Source organism: Pipra filicauda, unplaced genomic scaffold, assembly GCF_003945595.2.
Source record: "Pipra filicauda isolate LSUMZ 115617 unplaced genomic scaffold, ASM394559v2 scaffold473_size681673_pilon, whole genome shotgun sequence".
Classification (NCBI taxonomy): domain Eukaryota; kingdom Metazoa; phylum Chordata; class Aves; order Passeriformes; family Pipridae; genus Pipra; species Pipra filicauda.
In genome coordinates this window covers 249,968-266,957 of record NW_024104613.1, presented here as the reverse complement: position 1 = coordinate 266,957, position 16,990 = coordinate 249,968, and the positions used below count along the sequence as shown (strand labels likewise).

The window sequence follows — 16,990 nt, the reverse complement described above, 5'->3', positions numbered from 1 at the left end:
TCAAGGCCAGGTTGGATGAGGCTCTGAGTAATCTGCTCTAGTGGAAGGTGTTCTGCCAACGGCAGGGAGGTTGGAATCGGATGATCTTTGAAGATCCCCTCTGACCCAAACCATTTTACTATTCTAAAACTAGTAGTTATAAATGGGAAGCCACTGAATTCCCTACAGTTTTAACTTCCTTGTAATTCTATCAGCTGTGTCAGGGGAGGTTTAGGGTGGATATCAGGAAAAGGTTCTTCACCCAGTGGGTGGATGGGTGCCGGAAGAGGCTCCCCCGGGGAAGTGGTCACAGCATCAAGCCTGAGAGAGTCCAAGAAGATTTGGACAACGCTCTCAGATGTGAGACGTCACATGTGGTGTGACTTGGGTGTCCTGCGCAGGTCCAGGACTTGGACTCGGTGGTCCTTGTGGATCCAACTCGGGATACTCTGTAATTCTGTGACACCAGGTAGCTCCGGGCCACACCGAGTTCCGCGCTTTGTCGGGCACTTTCCCGGCAAGAAAGGGGGTGCCCTGCTCGCTCAGCAGCCCCCCGCACACGTCGGGGCCCCGCAGCCCCCTCAGCACCGACCCCATCCCGGGGGCCGCGCCGAGCCCGCTCCCCTCGCGCGCGCAGTAGCACAGGGGGGGCCGGCGGCGCCGCGGGACCCAGGCGGCTCTACCGCGACCCCCGGAGCGGGGCGGGCGGGACCGCGGCCACCACACCCGGCACTTACTTGAAGGTGGCGGCCATGGCGGCACCGCCGCCGCCCCCCATGTGTCGCCCCCTGGCGGCGGGCCCGCCCGGCGGGCTCTGCGGGAGGACCGGCCTTGGCGGCGGCGCTCGGGGCGGCGGCGCTGGCGGGGCCCGGCCGCGGGGGGGCGCCGGCGGCTCCCGGCGATGGAGCCGCTTCCGCCTCGCGCGCCGCCGGGGGCGATGGGGACGGCGCTGCCGCCGTCCTCGTCCCTGCCCCTGCCTCTGCCCCTGCCCGCGGCCGCCGCGGCCCTTGCCGCCCTCTTCCTCGTCCTGGTGAGAGCCGCGCAGCGCGGTCACGGCGGGCCCGGGGGACTCCGTGGCGGGGGCGATTCGCCGAGCTGCCCCTTGCCCGCACCCGCGGTGCGGAGCGGGAGCGCTGCCCGGCGGTCCTGGCCCTCCCGGGGTGTCCCGGGGGGCTGCGGCGGGCCCAGGCAGGGCTGGCCCAGGCTGGGGGCAGCTCGGGTGGCACCGGGAGCCGTCCGGGCAGCAGCCGGCGGGGCTTGCGCTGGTGCGGGGGTTGGTGCGGGCAAGGCGCCCGGGGACCTGCGGAGGGGATAAAGACCCCTTGGGAAGTGTCCTGGTAACGCCCGTTCGCGGTAACCATCTGGGAGGTCGCTGCGTCTCTGCGTGGCTGAAATACCCGGCAAGTTGCAGAAGTTGGACACTCTGGAAGGCGGAATTCTGCTACCTGTTCGCAGTGCCGCGTATTCCTCCTGCCCGGGGAGGTGGTGGAGTCACCGTCTCTAGTGTGAATTTAAATTCCCCCTTTTTTAAGCCTAGATAAGACCTGAGGTCTTGCTACCCTCTTAAAATGCGATCTTTAATTACTAAGCAAGAAAGTCCTGGCTCTGGCTCTTGATGTATTCCAGAGCCCCCACTTAATTTTACAGAGTGTCACAACATGGAACGGAAGGCTATGCAGACAACTTCCCTGATTACCAAAGCTTGTCATTCAAATCAGCGCTCTGCCTAACTTGTCCTTACTCTTCTCTTTATAGATTTGCAGCAATACATTTGTATTTCAGTGAGCTCTTAACCTTTACTATTTCTTCCTACCCTTGCATTTGCAGGGGTGACCCAGGGAGCTGGAAGTATTCTATGTTACTCACTGTCCTGCATGACCCAGCTCTTCAAAGACACATCAAAACAAAGTATTCTCAAAGACTTTGAAAAGGAAATAAAAACAAATAGAGAAAATCTACATGGTAATTTTGCAACATTCTTACCAGCATCAATGTCTGCATAGTTAATGCTTTCAAAAATACAGATTTCAATTTTTTAAAAACATATTTTTATATCTCTGCATAAAAGCCTTACCTTTCTGCATCCTTTGACTCATACTTCCTAAGAGACTTTTTCAAGAGGCAACGTGATATAAAAGAGTTGTCTTTGAAAAACACATGCAGAAAAAGCAAGTTACTGAAAAAGGTTCAGTTTACACAAGTTTTCTTCACTGTTACCATTTTTTTATCACAAACAATAGCAGCGCAGTATCCCTTGATACACATTTAGCTTTTATCCTTACAAGCTATTTTTTTAACTCATATTTTAAATATCTATTGGAAAAACAGTAAAAATCTCTTTTTACTCTCAAGTATGTCTGCAGATGTGCAGTATGTTCTCTGTGACAACTCTAGCAGTTAATGTCTCGAACAGGTTTCAGCAACACTGCAGCATTATTACAAGGCAGGGTAACTCTTAAATGAGTAATAACACAGCTTTAATCAATTTTAACCTATATAAAGTTCTCAGAGGTCACTCTTGTGAAGTGTAAGCAGTCAAACGTAGAAGATGGCTCCAGCTCATTCTGCAGAATTGTGTTCAGTTATACACTGATTTACAACTCTCATAGTTTCTGTGCAGACCAGTCCACCACTGCCAATGTCCAGGTTAGGTTTTCACCATGGGAAATTAAATTATATCAATATATATAAGCACAAGCAACATTTCCAAGCCATTGAATAGTCCCAGACAGTATTTAACTTGAATTCTCTGCTAATGTTTAAGGCTCTGGAGACCTATCCATAATTATTGATGTACCTATTGTCCAAGTGTTCCTTGAGTTCACAGTCATAATGATGACTGTAAACTAAAAATAGTTGAAATGAAGAGACAGGCGAAGACAGAAAGCTGCAATGAAGCTTCTGTATCTCAGTGTTTATTACTTAAAATAACATTTAACCTTATTTATGATACATGTATGTTTCTTAGGGCTGTAGTGGCATGTCTGTAATAGCTCAAGGGGCGTGAATTAAAGTAGTGTTCCAACATTGTTGAAGGCTGCACCCTGCCAGTTGAACAATAAGTTATCTACCTCTGTGGGATAGGGATTTAGAGGTTAAGAATCGGATGCTCCTACGACCTGCTTGTTGCATTAGCCAACGGCACATAGGGGAGTCTTGAGCACACAAGCCCTCAGGGGAGAAGCTATAAACAAACTTTAGTTTCTTACTGGGAAAAGAAATGGCATTTTCATATGACCAAGCTTAAGTAACAGTTGCGAGATCATAGCTGAGAGGGGTGTGCTAGAAAAGAAAGAGCTAACTAGCCTCCATTTTCCTGGGTATTTTTTAATCTACTTTTCTTTATACTGTTCATCGAGCTGTTCAATTCCCAAGCTGCATAATGAGGTATTTCCCTGATTTAAGAAAGAATTTTTCCAGTCCCGCTTGCTTAAGCGCAGATGAGGTTAGAACAACCTTTACTGTTTTTTCATCAAACAGTAAAATTTTGGTCTTGCAAAAATGTTTTCTGATGTTATGTCTAATTTTACTATTCTTGACACTTTATTTTCTCAATAAAAAGCTCCATAAGAACAGTAACAGAAGAAAAAAACCAGTTTTCTGCATGAGTACTGCAATGGGACTACAGGAAGGACCAATTATTCTCATAAAGGAGACAGCAAGCAATTTTATTCCTGTATTTGCTAGAAAGCTAGAAAAAAAAAAGAGTGGTTGACTGCACAATATTAGTTTTAAGCAACTGCTGCATTCATTATTCATGTTCTCATACATTGCCTCAACTTCCGTGATACCTCCGAAATTCTTACACCCACACTCATATCTGCATATAGTGACCCCATGGCAGCAGAAATCTGGACCTTTTCAGTTCACTTATAAAATGAATTAATTACTGAAAAAGTCTGTTTACCAAAATGAATAAATACAGCTAGACAACTTAATAGACTCATTCATTTTTAAGTATTAAACAAAGTATAAAGAATGCTGTGATTTTTCAGATCCTACTGCATAGTGGAGATGTTACTTGCCATTTTGTCTACATGTATGATATTTGTCTTTCACATCCTTGCCAGTGCCTTCCTAACCTTCGTGATAACTAAGGAAGAGCTAACTTCATATCCTGGATATTACCTTCCCCAGAAAATAGAAGAGAATCATCGTAAAATCCCAAATACAGAATCACTAAGGTACCCTGGAAATTAGTTACACTTGAACAGTCATTCAAAGGAGAGAGAATGTGGTTGCATCTTATGCTGAGAAGATGAAGGAAGGAAGAAAAATTCAGTGTAAGGCCCACTCCATTCCCTGAAACCATAGATGGTCTTCCTCCCATACAGAAAGGTTTTGGAGAAAGTAGCAAGGGAAAATTTTCTTGCTGGGTACCCCCTCCACCTTCATGAAGGAATTTCAGGAGTGGCTTGAACAGACCTGCATGGTTACAGGAATTTTAGTTTCACATGTAATGATTTCTCTGGGTTGTAAAATAATGAAGCATTCTTTCTATTCCTGGCTACTCCTGATTTACTCAACATTATACAGTACATCAGTCTAGCCCTAATCTGGAAGAAGGGTATGATAATTTATTTACCCTCAAGAAACCCCTACTGAATTTTCCAGTGGTAGGACAAAAGATTTTAGTATGCTAGAATAGAAGCTCCTTGCTATGAACAGGAAACATTCACAGGGGATATGACATAATTCTGTTGATTACCTGGGACCTCAATTACTCTGTCTGCAGGCTGCACTAGAAATCCTGGGGTTTAGCTTTAGTTTCTCTCTTCCTGAGATGTTCCCTATTAGTGTAAGCACTAGGCATATAGTTCTGTAGGTGTGCAGTCAACACCAAGCAATTACGTTCCCTGCTTTAAAGAAGCTTTATTATGCACAGTGCTTACTTAGGGGAGAATACCATCTTTGCTACTAAGTACAAATGTAATGTATGATATCACTGTACAAGTTTGACCAATGTAGAAGAGCTTTTATTTTCCCATCAAGCAAAATGTTTGGGAAACCATTTGCAGAATGGTCATTTGCAAAGCCTCTACTGCACTCACTTCAGATATTTAAGAACTAGGAGACTTCATCAGGAACTGCTATTCTCAGCTGTGTCTAGATAATAATTTACAAGGATCTTAAAAGTTTCTTAGGAAACTCACATTCCTACCTCTGCAAAAGGTTCATTCTTTCCATGTTTCTCCTGCAAACTTGTCAACATTTTGCTCCCAATTTAATCTGCATTTATATCCACTCAGGGTTGAATCCCATACAGTCCTTCTAGATGGGACTGTGTCTTTTAGAGATAAATTCTTCATTCTCAAAGAAGATGATAGATCAAAGTGAGCAATGCACTTAAGATGGCTGTTGGCTTTGTAGTCAGTATCACACTAAAGAACTTCAAAATAAATGGGCTCACATTTCCCAGGGATTGCTTAACACAGCAAAAATGTTTATGGGAAACTGGATGTAAAATTAGTGGCAAACATTATCTTTCATATCAAAGAGATAATTAAAAAAAAAAAAAATATGTAGTTGTCATTTTGCTAAGATGCAAACCTGACATCAAAATGTTATGTGGCAACACATAAGCGCCACTAAGTCTGAAGGAAGAGACCTTCAAGTAGAAGAAAGGTTTGCAGCATTAAGTAGTTTCACACAGAAAACTCACCAAATGCTGGATTAGAGCCAGAACACAGTGGTGCTACCAGTATTTTGTTTTCTATTGTGAGGCATTATACATGCCCACAATATTTCAAATATGGCTGTCATGTAGTAGATTGATTACATTAGTGCAAGGCTTCTCAAGTGTTATGATACCGTGGCTTTCTCAACATCAGGGAACAGTCACTCTTACAGATCTACTACATTTTTACCAGAAAATACAAGGATAATGACTTGAAATAGGAATGCCCATAGTAAGGCACATGATTAATAGCCACTGAGTAATAAAATCATTGCTGACAAAATATGTCCAATGACAAGTTTAAATCTTTTCCAATGAAAAGTTTAAATATCCTCTTGGGAAAGGAGTCCTCTGTCTTGTTTCCAGTGCTGCAGAGACATTTTATTCAATGGCTTCTTAGGCAAGTGTTGTGAAGTGCTTTCCAGCACATGGACAAGAACCAAGACTTTCCATTCTGAGACACATTCCTCTGTTAAAAAGGAGGGTGTGTACCTCTCCACTTAGTCTTCGTCCTGAAGAGTCTTGCACTCCTTGCTGAACAGTGGCCCAATTTCAAATAGAGTTCAGTTGCTTCATGCTATACCTTTCCATAGCTCAGTGGCTATTTCAGAAAGGAGGTTCCACAGATTAAATTCCTTTAAGCTAAGCAGGACTCAGAACCCCTCTGCTCCATTTTGCTGTAATGATTATGTTGTGATAACATAGTCCCTACTTCCTACCTTCCTCAGAAGATGGTCTGGTGTTCACTCTCCCACAAAGAGGTGCAAGTCCCTTGTGAAGCCCTGAGTCAACTGCCTCTTGAGGCACATATTTCAAGTGTATTGTGTGTTTTCTACGAGCGGACTCCAAATGGCTTTGCTCCTACACATATTAAAAGAAACGCAGAAATTGCCATGCCCAGGCATAAGGAGCTCCCATACCATGAAGAAATAGCCTACATAAGGTTCCCGTACTGCTGTAAGGTGGTGTCTTGATCTTGTTCGTCATCCTCATCTCTTCCTTCATGTCACTACTGCACAACCACACCTACATCAGCGCATTGCCCAGTTGTCCTTTTGAAGCATGCTTCATTTTCAGCTGGACCTTTTACCCATCAAAGTCCTCAGATGGAGACTCAATTACAAATACCTGTGCAAGAGAAGAGACAAGAAGCCACAGACAAGGGAAGGTGGATTGGTCCCTACTGAGACCAGTCCTGCATTCATCAGCTGGAGACCACCATGGAGCCACACACACAGTGCACTCACCCTCTTGTGGGAGCATCCAGCCTTGTCCATCACAAAGAGCCCGACCACCTGCCTTCCACTGTGAGAATCACCCCACTGCGACCAAGTATCATCTTTTACACTCAACAACTTTCAACAGAGGGACTAAGGCCGGCAGGGAAAATGCTATAACTGTCATCAAAACTTTACCAAAAAGGAATTGTACAGTCATGTTGTGGAAATGAGATCTATTCCCCAACTCTTCATTAAGACATAATTAATTGGGATGTTTTGTAGCATAATACTAAAAGCAATAGAATGATTACATCTACTAGAGCAAACTAGATTGGGAATATCATGGGAAAATACTGAACAAGGAAATTTTTCTGAAATACGCTCAGTCCATGCTCTCATTTCTTCATCCCTCGAATTATGTGGTAGTTGTTTATAGTACTCAGTCTTAAGTCTTGTCTTCGCAAGATGCACAGTAAAGTACCCCAGTAAGTGGCACCAGCCCGCTGGAAGTACCAAATTACCTTAAAGAAACCTGAAGGGAGAAGTTGCTTCAGCCAAGAAGAATATGAGCCAGGTGATGGACTCCAGCTTTTGGAGTGGCTGCCCCCACCAGCAGAGTCCTGACACTGTCCATCTCATAGTCAGCCAGAACACAGCCCCATAATCCAAGGCAAAGATTCAACCTGACATCTAGAGATGGGGCAAGGAGGAAGGGGGGGATAACACCACCACATCCTGGCCCCTACCCTCTCTATTTTCATGTTCTTAACATCCTTGACTTGATACCATCCCTCTTGTAGGGGCTATGAAGGGAAAATAGCATCTACCTTTTCTTCTAAAGCTTTTGGTCATTCTTGCTCATATGATTTGGCCTCCTGGATGGGATACAAGAGAGTAAAACAAGCACTAAGTGCCTGTCCCTCATCTTCCCTGTCCACCTCTCTTCCCAGCAAACCTCCACAAGGCTGCACCCGCCCCAATACTGGTTATTCACAGTACAAGCAACCCAGACAAGAATTACTTCTGGCTTCTCATTGCTTTCAGTAGAGCTCTGCAATTGCTGTCACTCTTATTACTGGCCCAAAGCACACAGCTGCTGCTGCTGCTGCCCTTCCCACATCAGTATCTCTGAGACCTTATTTCCGTGAACTGCAGCCTCTCAACCTGCATTGTCCATCACCTGGAGGCTGCCAGGCAAGACAGCAAATACCTCACACAAGCTGATGAAAAAAGTCTTCATCAGTTTTATCTAAAGCCACAGAGGAAAAGGGCAGCCCCATCCAAATGCCAATTGAAATACATAGCACAGCAGGCCCTTGCCCCATTTACGCCTGGAAGTGCCACCCTTCCAGGCAACCCTGTACTTCCCAGAACTTCTCCACAAAACCTTCAGAAAGCAAGTAAACCAAAAATCACTCATCCCCAGAAAACTTTTGAAAATATACCAGCTAGGACATAAATTCCTGCCGATTCTTTAACACCTGCAACCCAGTTTTCCTACACAGCTGGGCTGCTGGTGGATCATTAGAGGCCCTAGATGCCCTAATGCAGGCACACATCAGTACAGGCTGATGTACAAACTGAATTAGACATACAGCCCTTGATGCAGCAAAGGGTAATAGAGCAGTGGTGGTGCAGTATACATTAAATATAAGGCATCTTTGCATGGGACCTGATATTTTACACAATGTTGCAATTTGTTATCCACACCAAGGCAGAGATGCCCAGACCACATCATATTTTCTCTCTCCCAAGAGTTTAAGAACTCTGGCTTCCCTAAATGTGAATGGAGAGTTTGAGAAAACAGAAGCTTTTGATATGTGTGAGGAGATGCAATGCATTTAGGCAGAATATTTCAATTAGGTGAATTACAACAATCCAGCATGCTCTTTTCATTTTTAGCATACTGAGTCATTTCCACTTGGACTCTGCAAACATGGACCCTTGCACTGAGTGTTTAAATCCTTCCTGCCCTCTCCTCCCTCCTTCCCTTTCCCCTCCTTTACTCCCTTAATCGACCCTCCCTGCCCCCTTAATCCTACCCTCCCTCCCTCTTTTCATCCTGTAATCCTACCCTCCCTCCCTTAATCCCTTAATCTCTCCCTCTCTTAATCTCTCCCTCCCTCACCCCTTCCCTCCTCCCATCCTCCCTCCCTCCCTCTCTCCCTCCCTTCCCACCTCTTTCCCTCCTTTCCTTAATCCCACCCTCCCCCCTCCTTCCCTCTTTCATCCTTCCCTCTCTCCTCCCTCTCCCTAATCTTCCCCCACTCTCCCTTCCTTCCACCCTGAGATGGCACTTGAGTGCATGTAGTGGTTCTTACGGTTACATAGTTTGCTAATCTGCAGGGCAAAGGGAATAATATGGAACTAATTTATCCATTTTGTTTACATGAAGGATGCCAAGGGAATGAATTTTTCTGAGAACAGCAATTGTGTTGTGTCTTCAAGGTAATGTGTTTCATGAGTAAGGAGACAGCCTTGGAATAAATAGGCATACACTGCAGCTAATCAGATGAGGGCCCAAGAGCAGACTACAAATTCGTGTTATCTGATGGTATAGAAACACAGATTTTTAAAAATTTCTTTTATGAAATATTCAAGTACTAAGAAATAAAGATATGCTCTTTCCTTTAAACACTATGAAGTAATATAAAATTTTAGTTAAATTATTTAGAATACTATTATTTTTACTATGTGTCCTAGTTGGAACAGCTGGGACCAATTCATCACTGGATGGGTGTAGCCCAGGACGGTGTATTCTATGGCCTTCCATGCCATTTCCCAGAAACTGTTGTCAGTAGAGGCCTGCGAGATAGGAAGATGTTCCTGTCCTCATACCCTTTTATGGAATTCCCCGCTCTGAGGGAAGGACTGAACATTCCTGCCTGAACTGGAGAATATATAAACTTGGAGTTTTGGAACCTTTTTACCACTCGTGGAATCCAGAGGAAGACTGCAGACCACCGCTTTCAACCAGACTGAGACCACCACCCTCAACTGGACTGCAATCACCACTTTTGACCAGACTGCAACAGCTCTCCCACCATCAGGTTTTTCCCCTCTCCCTTTACTTTGGACTCAGGGGGGGCCCAAGGAACACCACTTTGTTCATGCCCCAGGGTGCTGGGTTATACATTTGGGTTTTGTGGGTTAAGACCAATTGTTTGTCTGTATAATCGTACTTATTGTATTATTTTATTAAATTGTTATTCTGATTTATAATCTCTCTTTTGAGTTGAGTTCATTTCCCCTGCTGGTTAACTTTTAAACCAGCACACTATGTTATGTTATGTTTTCCCGTACTTTTCCAATCTTTAAGTTTCACCATATGAAAGTATGGTAGTAAAGTATCCTGACTGGTATGTATCATAATTTATGTTTGAAAACAGTTGCATTTCTGCTAATTTATGAATCGTGTTAAGAAAATGCAACAAAAAATGCTTCCTTATATTATGAAATTACATTTGCTTTTTGAACATGTTGTGAGAATTTTAGCAACTTTTACATTGCAAGGTTAGACATAATTTAGTGTTTTAATTATGTCACTATTTCTTCTGGCAATACGATATTAAAATTTTAAATAACCATGGGGTTTGCCTAAATAAACAGCCACGAGGAATTTAAAAAAGATTCATCATTATCACCTTCATTTTGCAAAGTCAAATTATTATTCAGCACAGCAGGAGGAGTACAGCAGGAAAACTTCTGAAAGCTCTCCCTAAAAGAATGATAAACATTCACCATGCCTTGCAGTCACTTAATCAATTACAGTGCTAGTAATATTGCCAAATGTATTTTGAAAATAGAGAAATAAGCACCTCAGAAAGACATGGCAGTAAGTGTAGTGTTTAAACATAGTCAGATTTTCTTTCCAAATGAAAACCATACCTCAACCTGATAAATGTGAAAATTATAATGCCTTTTTTTCTTTTTTTAAGTTTTAGATCAGCCTGCTTGAAGATAACACCTGCAAAATAGCACTGCACATAAGAAGCACCCAATACAGCCCTCAGAATAATTGGAAGGTATACATCAATATTTGCTTATCTAGTTCTTTTGTGTACATTTTTTGACATGACAAGAACACTAGATAAGGACTGAGAGTTATCGTGTATGCTAAATTATATGAAAATGTTAGATTGTAGCAGTAAGTTTATACGAATTAAATCAAAAAGAAAAATGTCAAATACATGACAAATCTGACTCATTCAACCATTACAGTGCAACCCTGAGATCTTTCTGGATTTTCTTATTATATGGTTAGATTATATATAATTTATTAACTTGCTGTGTGTCAAATCTGGGGTTTTTTTGCTAAGCATCATAATGAAATGGATGGTATGAAATGACTTACAGTGATGGAAGAAAAAAAAAACAGTTGAAACATAAAAAGCTTTGGAACTCTTAACCATGCTGCTTGACACCTGCAGCTCCTCCTCAGCAGGGAGCCTCTCGGAGATGTAAGGATCTTCTTCAATAATTCTCATTTTATTGTGATGAAAGAGTCAGGTTGAACAGATATCACCTCTGTATATCTAATGGACTTGGCAGAAGTTTACTTTACATTTGGTGATAGAAGATTGTCTCCCCACACTGGGGTTAGAACATCTGAAGGACAGATAACTTACTCCCCTCAAAGACTGTCATCTCTTGTCTTCGCTACTATTATGGATAAGGAGTAGCAATCTATACATCTCTAAGGGAAACCTTGCTTAAGTTAATTTGTTGAAATAATCTCTTTAAATGGTTTTGGATATTAAAAAGTATCCCTATGCAATATTCACTATAGCTACATCTGTACTGATAAATTAAATGAACCCAAGGGGCACAATCTCCCCTCACAGACACATCCCTGGCAGATCAGAATGGTTTCCAGACACATTTCTCAGGTTTAATCTCTAAAGTCAGAAGATCAAACTCCCAAACATTTGGTCTTGAGTCCTTTCAGCCTCATGGCATTCCTGGGACTCAAAGGCATAACTTCCTCAGTTTAAAATGTCTGAAATAACACAACATATTTCTTCCCTCCCTCCCTGCCTTCCTACTTCCTCTCCGTTTGCTCATCTGCCTGTCTTTCTATCCATCCATTTTTCTTTCCATCTTTCTTGCTCTCCATCTGTTTTTCTTTCAATCTTTCTTGTCTTTTTTTCTTTTTTCATCTGACTGCTTGTTACTCTTTCTTCCCTTCTTACTCTTCCCTTCTGTTCTTCCTTACCTTCTTTCTGCACAGCACTATTGCTTGAGGGGCAAAGAATATATTTAATATTCTGGGGCAGTTTCTTAATGTAAGTCCATTTCTTTTCTTAATGACTGTTCTTAATGTATTTCTAGGAAATAATGGATAATATTGTAGAGGAGAAAGAGCCTACACCAGGTTGAACTTCTTTCTGCTTATTTTAGAGAATAATTTTTGGTGTGAAATGTCTTCGAAGTCGTCTTCTGGAGATTCATTTTGTCTGACAGCAGACTAGCATGGATGCAGTATGGATGCTGGATTGACATCAACACGAAAGACAATTGCAAACAAGTAATTTGATGTTGAATATATATCTAAAGTTATCACCCCCTAGTTCCCTGTAAGCAGATATGATATTATTAACTGGGGCACACCATTACTTTGCAATTCTAGTTTTTCTTTTATGGAATCTGGAACATGGAAAAGAGAAATGGATAATGAAGATGTGGAGTCAGGACACTATCAGGTAGTGTCAACACTTATTCCCAGCCACCTGAAGCCCTGTGTTTGTTTGGTATTTTTTTGTGCCTCAAGGTGAACTTAATGCACAAAACAGATTTACAAAAACTGTTTACAAAAACTTTACTACTAAACATTAAGCTACTGTCTGAGGTAAGTATTTGAGATTTCAGCAGACATTAAGAGACCCAAAAGGAAGGGTAAACATCATTCCAACATTGTTCCAGCATTGCTGGCTGAGCTGCTAGGTTTTCTGAATTATTTGATTGGTCTTTCAACATATCCCTCAGGTAAACTAGGGCTCAAGCAGCTCAACAGGAAAGATAGCATAATAAATTCACCCTGGATCATTAAAACTTTGAAACACTGTATTCTTTTACCCACTCTTGGGCAGGGATTAGAAACCGTATTATCACTTCTGCAGATGCCAAGCACTGAAGCTACTATTCTATTCATACCTTGAAGCTTTCTATCCCTAAGGATACCTTCTTTACAGAAACTATTGATTTTTGCCATCTAATGTACAGTCACTCACAAAGTATTCTAGTTTTCTGTTTGCCTGCATGACTTTTATGGAGGGAACCATTGATTTTTACCTTTTTTTTTTTTTTTTTGGTAATAGGTTTTTAAAATAGTTCTTTTAAAACTTACTGTTCTTCTTCTGTGTCAGTAGAAATAAGAAAAGTGAAGAATATAAAAAGCAACTACATTGTCATATATAAAAAACAACTACCTTTTCATTGAATCTATGATGCATGTGGGATGCATATATACAGAGTTTAAAGGACTGTTATGCACCTTAGCTGCCATTCTCTGGAAAACAGCCTATTTTATATGGAAAATGTTCACTGTAATGGAAATTGAAGTTAATAATTTGCAAGCATTCTTTTTATTTTGTTATCAGTGACATTCATGTGTGTTTTTGTTAGAGCTCAAAACTATAAGCTTGTGTTCAGTTTTAAATCAGGAAAATCTCAACTTTTTTTTTTCTTTGTTTGTTTTTTTTTGTTTTGTTTTCGTTAAGTTTTTGTTTGTTTGTTTCCTTTTCCACTCTCTAGAATGTCTCTTTAGAACCAATGACAGCACATTTATTCTATTGACTTTATTCTCTCTTCACATAGAATAGCATTAGCGTCTTCTGAAGAAAGCTTACATATACACGCTATTTTGTTTACTAATCTCAATATGAGCTTTTATGTAATGATTTATTAGCTACTTTCTTACATATGCATGCACAAGTTTGCATGTATGATTTAGTCCATACTAACTACTTTTGTTGATATATACATAAATGATAATTTAGCAATATTTTTAGTTATGTGTGAAGAGAAAGGAAGAAAAGTCAAATGTTTCATATTTCAGAATCCAACCCCAAAGATTAATTACTTAGGCATTACATGACACTTATTTCTAAGAGTTTTTAAAAGCAAAAATGGAGGATTTTTATTTTATATATGTATTCATAGTATTAAAAATTGTTATTTGTATATTGTAAATCTATCCCTGTCTAGTCCAAAATACAATATTAAACTTTAAAGGAGTAAAATGTCACCATGAAGTAATTTTATTTTTTTAGAGGAGTGCAATTTTAGTCAGACTATTTAGATGAATTATTGTGCTATTCCAGCAGATTAATGGAATTTACATTACAAGGCACTGACTCCTTTTCTAATACAACATTATTATGTAGCACAGATAATTCACATAAAGATGTCATAAACAATGTTCTTAGTTGGAATTGAATTCCTGATTCTGTTAATGGCAACGAGAGTTTTGACATTATTTGCAGAAACGTAAGAGCTTTATTTGGGGATTTAGCCCACTTCTTGTTTATCCATTAGCTATGAATATGATCTGAAAATTCTTTTGGAGACATGCATATGACTCAGGTAGTTTTCAAGTTTGTTTACAGAAGCTGGTAAATGTTTATACCTTCTCTTCATGTTACATTTTCAACTTTAACTGCAAAAAGGGAACTTACCTAGTCCCACAAAATTGAAGTTTTTTTCATACTTATCTGACACTTTTACGTGAGAATAGAAATACAAGAAAAGATTAGAAAATCCATGAAATGTCCTCCAAAAGTTGGGTGGAATACAGTAGGACTAATTTAAGTACAGACCTTTAGAAAAAGTTAAAAAAGTTTTAAAAAATGCTTAACTTGCCAATATAGTCAAAGGGAAGAAGCACGTGTCTTTGATGGCGTTTAATGTAAGAACTTACCTTCCTATTTAATTCTTACTCATTTTAATTTTGTATCCTAGGTTAGACAGTTAGGGTCAAGTGAAATGGATTTTTATAACTGAAATGGAATTAATTGAATTACTAACGTTTGACTACATGAGGCACTGGATCAAGACTTAAATGCTTCAACTGGACCCCTCAGTTCAGGTGCTGGAGAAGGTCCAGAGAAGAGCAACGAGGCTGATGAAGGGACTGGAGCACAAGTCCATGAGGAAAAGCTGAGGGAGCTGGAGTTATTCAGCCTGGAGAAGAGGAGGCTCAGGGGAGACCTCATCACTCTCTTACAACTCCCTGAAAGGAGGTTGTAGCCAGGTGGGGGTTGGTCTCTTCTCCCAGCAACTATCAGTAAGACAAGAGGGCATGGTCTCTAAGCTGTGCCAGGGAAGGTTTAGGTTAGGTATTACAAAGAAATTTTTTACAGAGAGGGTAATCAGGCATTGGAATGGGCTGCCCAGGGAAGTGGTAGATTCTCTGTCCCTGGAGGTTTTTAAGAGGAGACTGGATATGACACTTAGTGCCATGGTCTAGTAACCACGGTGGTAGTGGATCAAGGGTTGGACTTGATGATCTCAGAGGTTCTTTCCAACCTGGCTGATTCTATGATTTGTGTGATGCCATAGTGGAAGCCGTATAGTAAGTGCTAGTTTCCTCCTGGGAGAAACAATTGGATTGGTATGCATATGCAGTATTTTCTTTTAATATATTTTTTTTTTTACTCATAATTCATCAAAGTTAAAATAGACATTTGTCCTGTTTGTTTTAATGAAATTTGTGTACAGATTTGAATCTACTAAAGATGTTTCTGTGATTTTGACTGTTTGTCACTACTTTTCAAAAGTCTTCAAAATAGGTTAATATTATCCTAGAAAGGTATGAGTGAAAGAAAAGCCATGAGCTCTGGCAATTCAGCTGGAAAAGACAGCGACCTGCACATTTTATAAAAGGGGGCTAAAGCTATTTCCAAAAGCTCTTCAGTGAAATAAGCACTATAGGGAATTCTTCAAACCATTAAGACAACAGTAATTTAACACAATTTGGAATAGAAAGACTCTACTGATCAAACTGTTGTCTATCTAGACTTATTTTAAATTGTAGCCTGTATGTACCATAGCCGCCTTAAAGATCCAGAGGCATAACACATTGGGAGTTATTGGGTAAATGCACATAGAAACAAATGCAGAAATAGCTACACTTAACAAAGAAGTTGAAAAATTAGAAAAGCATATTAATGAAGGAAAAGAGAAAAATAAGTCAGAGCTCTGCCTCTCTTTTATATTATGCTTCAAAAGGGCACAATTTCACCTTCTGTTAGGTATCTTTTTAAAAGTGTTGTGTCTGTGCTGTAGGATAATTAATCTCTATTTTCACTAATGAGAACTGTTGAGGTCATTTGGCCCAAAATGTTCCCTGAACTGCAGAAAGACTTTCTTTTCATAGAATATGTTGAATGTCCATGAAAATAAACAGATTGTTATGTGATGAAGAACAATTTACCTGATTACCTAGGCTAGATTAAAGACTCCTATGCCATTCACCTGTCATGAACATAGATGAACAGACAGATGGATAAAACAGTAAGTCTTCTTACTTGCAGTGAACTTTTCATAAAAGCAGAGTTCCATTCTGAATTTTAGGACATGCTCATGCAAATTACTCTATGATCAGGGAATAATCACAAAAAATGCTTAAAAATTTGCTCAACTTTCAGTATAAGAATACTTATTATTTACTGGAAAAAGAAGGAGATATCTTAAATGATGAAAGGGCCATAGTAAAACAGACCTAATGGCTAAGTTTTAAAAATATTTATTTAATCTTTAAAAGTAAATTGTATTTGATTATAAAATTACTATCTACCTTTCACTATGAGAAAGTTATGTCACTTTGTTTTGCTTTCTACTAGGTAAGTCTACTAACTTTTTTTCAATTAAAAAGGAAAGGGCATATCTCACAACAGTTCATCAATTCGTGTATCAGTCAATAACAGCTAAAAAAATAAAGAATTAGATACGCGACATTTTTTTTCTTAATTTGCCCCTTGTGTATTCATTTTATTTTAACAGAGCTTTTATCATGTCTCTGATTCTTCATGACTTCTTGGACTTCCCCTTCCTTGTGGGCTTAAATGTTAAGTTCTCTTCACACTGCACTCTGTATGCTTTAGTACTTTATTTT

At 40.5% G+C, this 16,990-nt stretch overlaps 1 long non-coding RNA gene across 1 annotated transcript; it reads left to right on the top strand.

Moving 5' to 3' along the window:
* Positions 1–910: 910 nt before the first annotated feature.
* LOC113997300 lies at positions 911–13,534 on the top strand. Its single transcript, XR_005565423.1, has 3 exons — positions 911–1,009; positions 10,815–10,901; positions 12,208–13,534. It is a non-coding gene; the product is annotated as an uncharacterized LOC113997300 (long non-coding RNA).
* Positions 13,535–16,990: the final 3,456 nt, after the last annotated feature.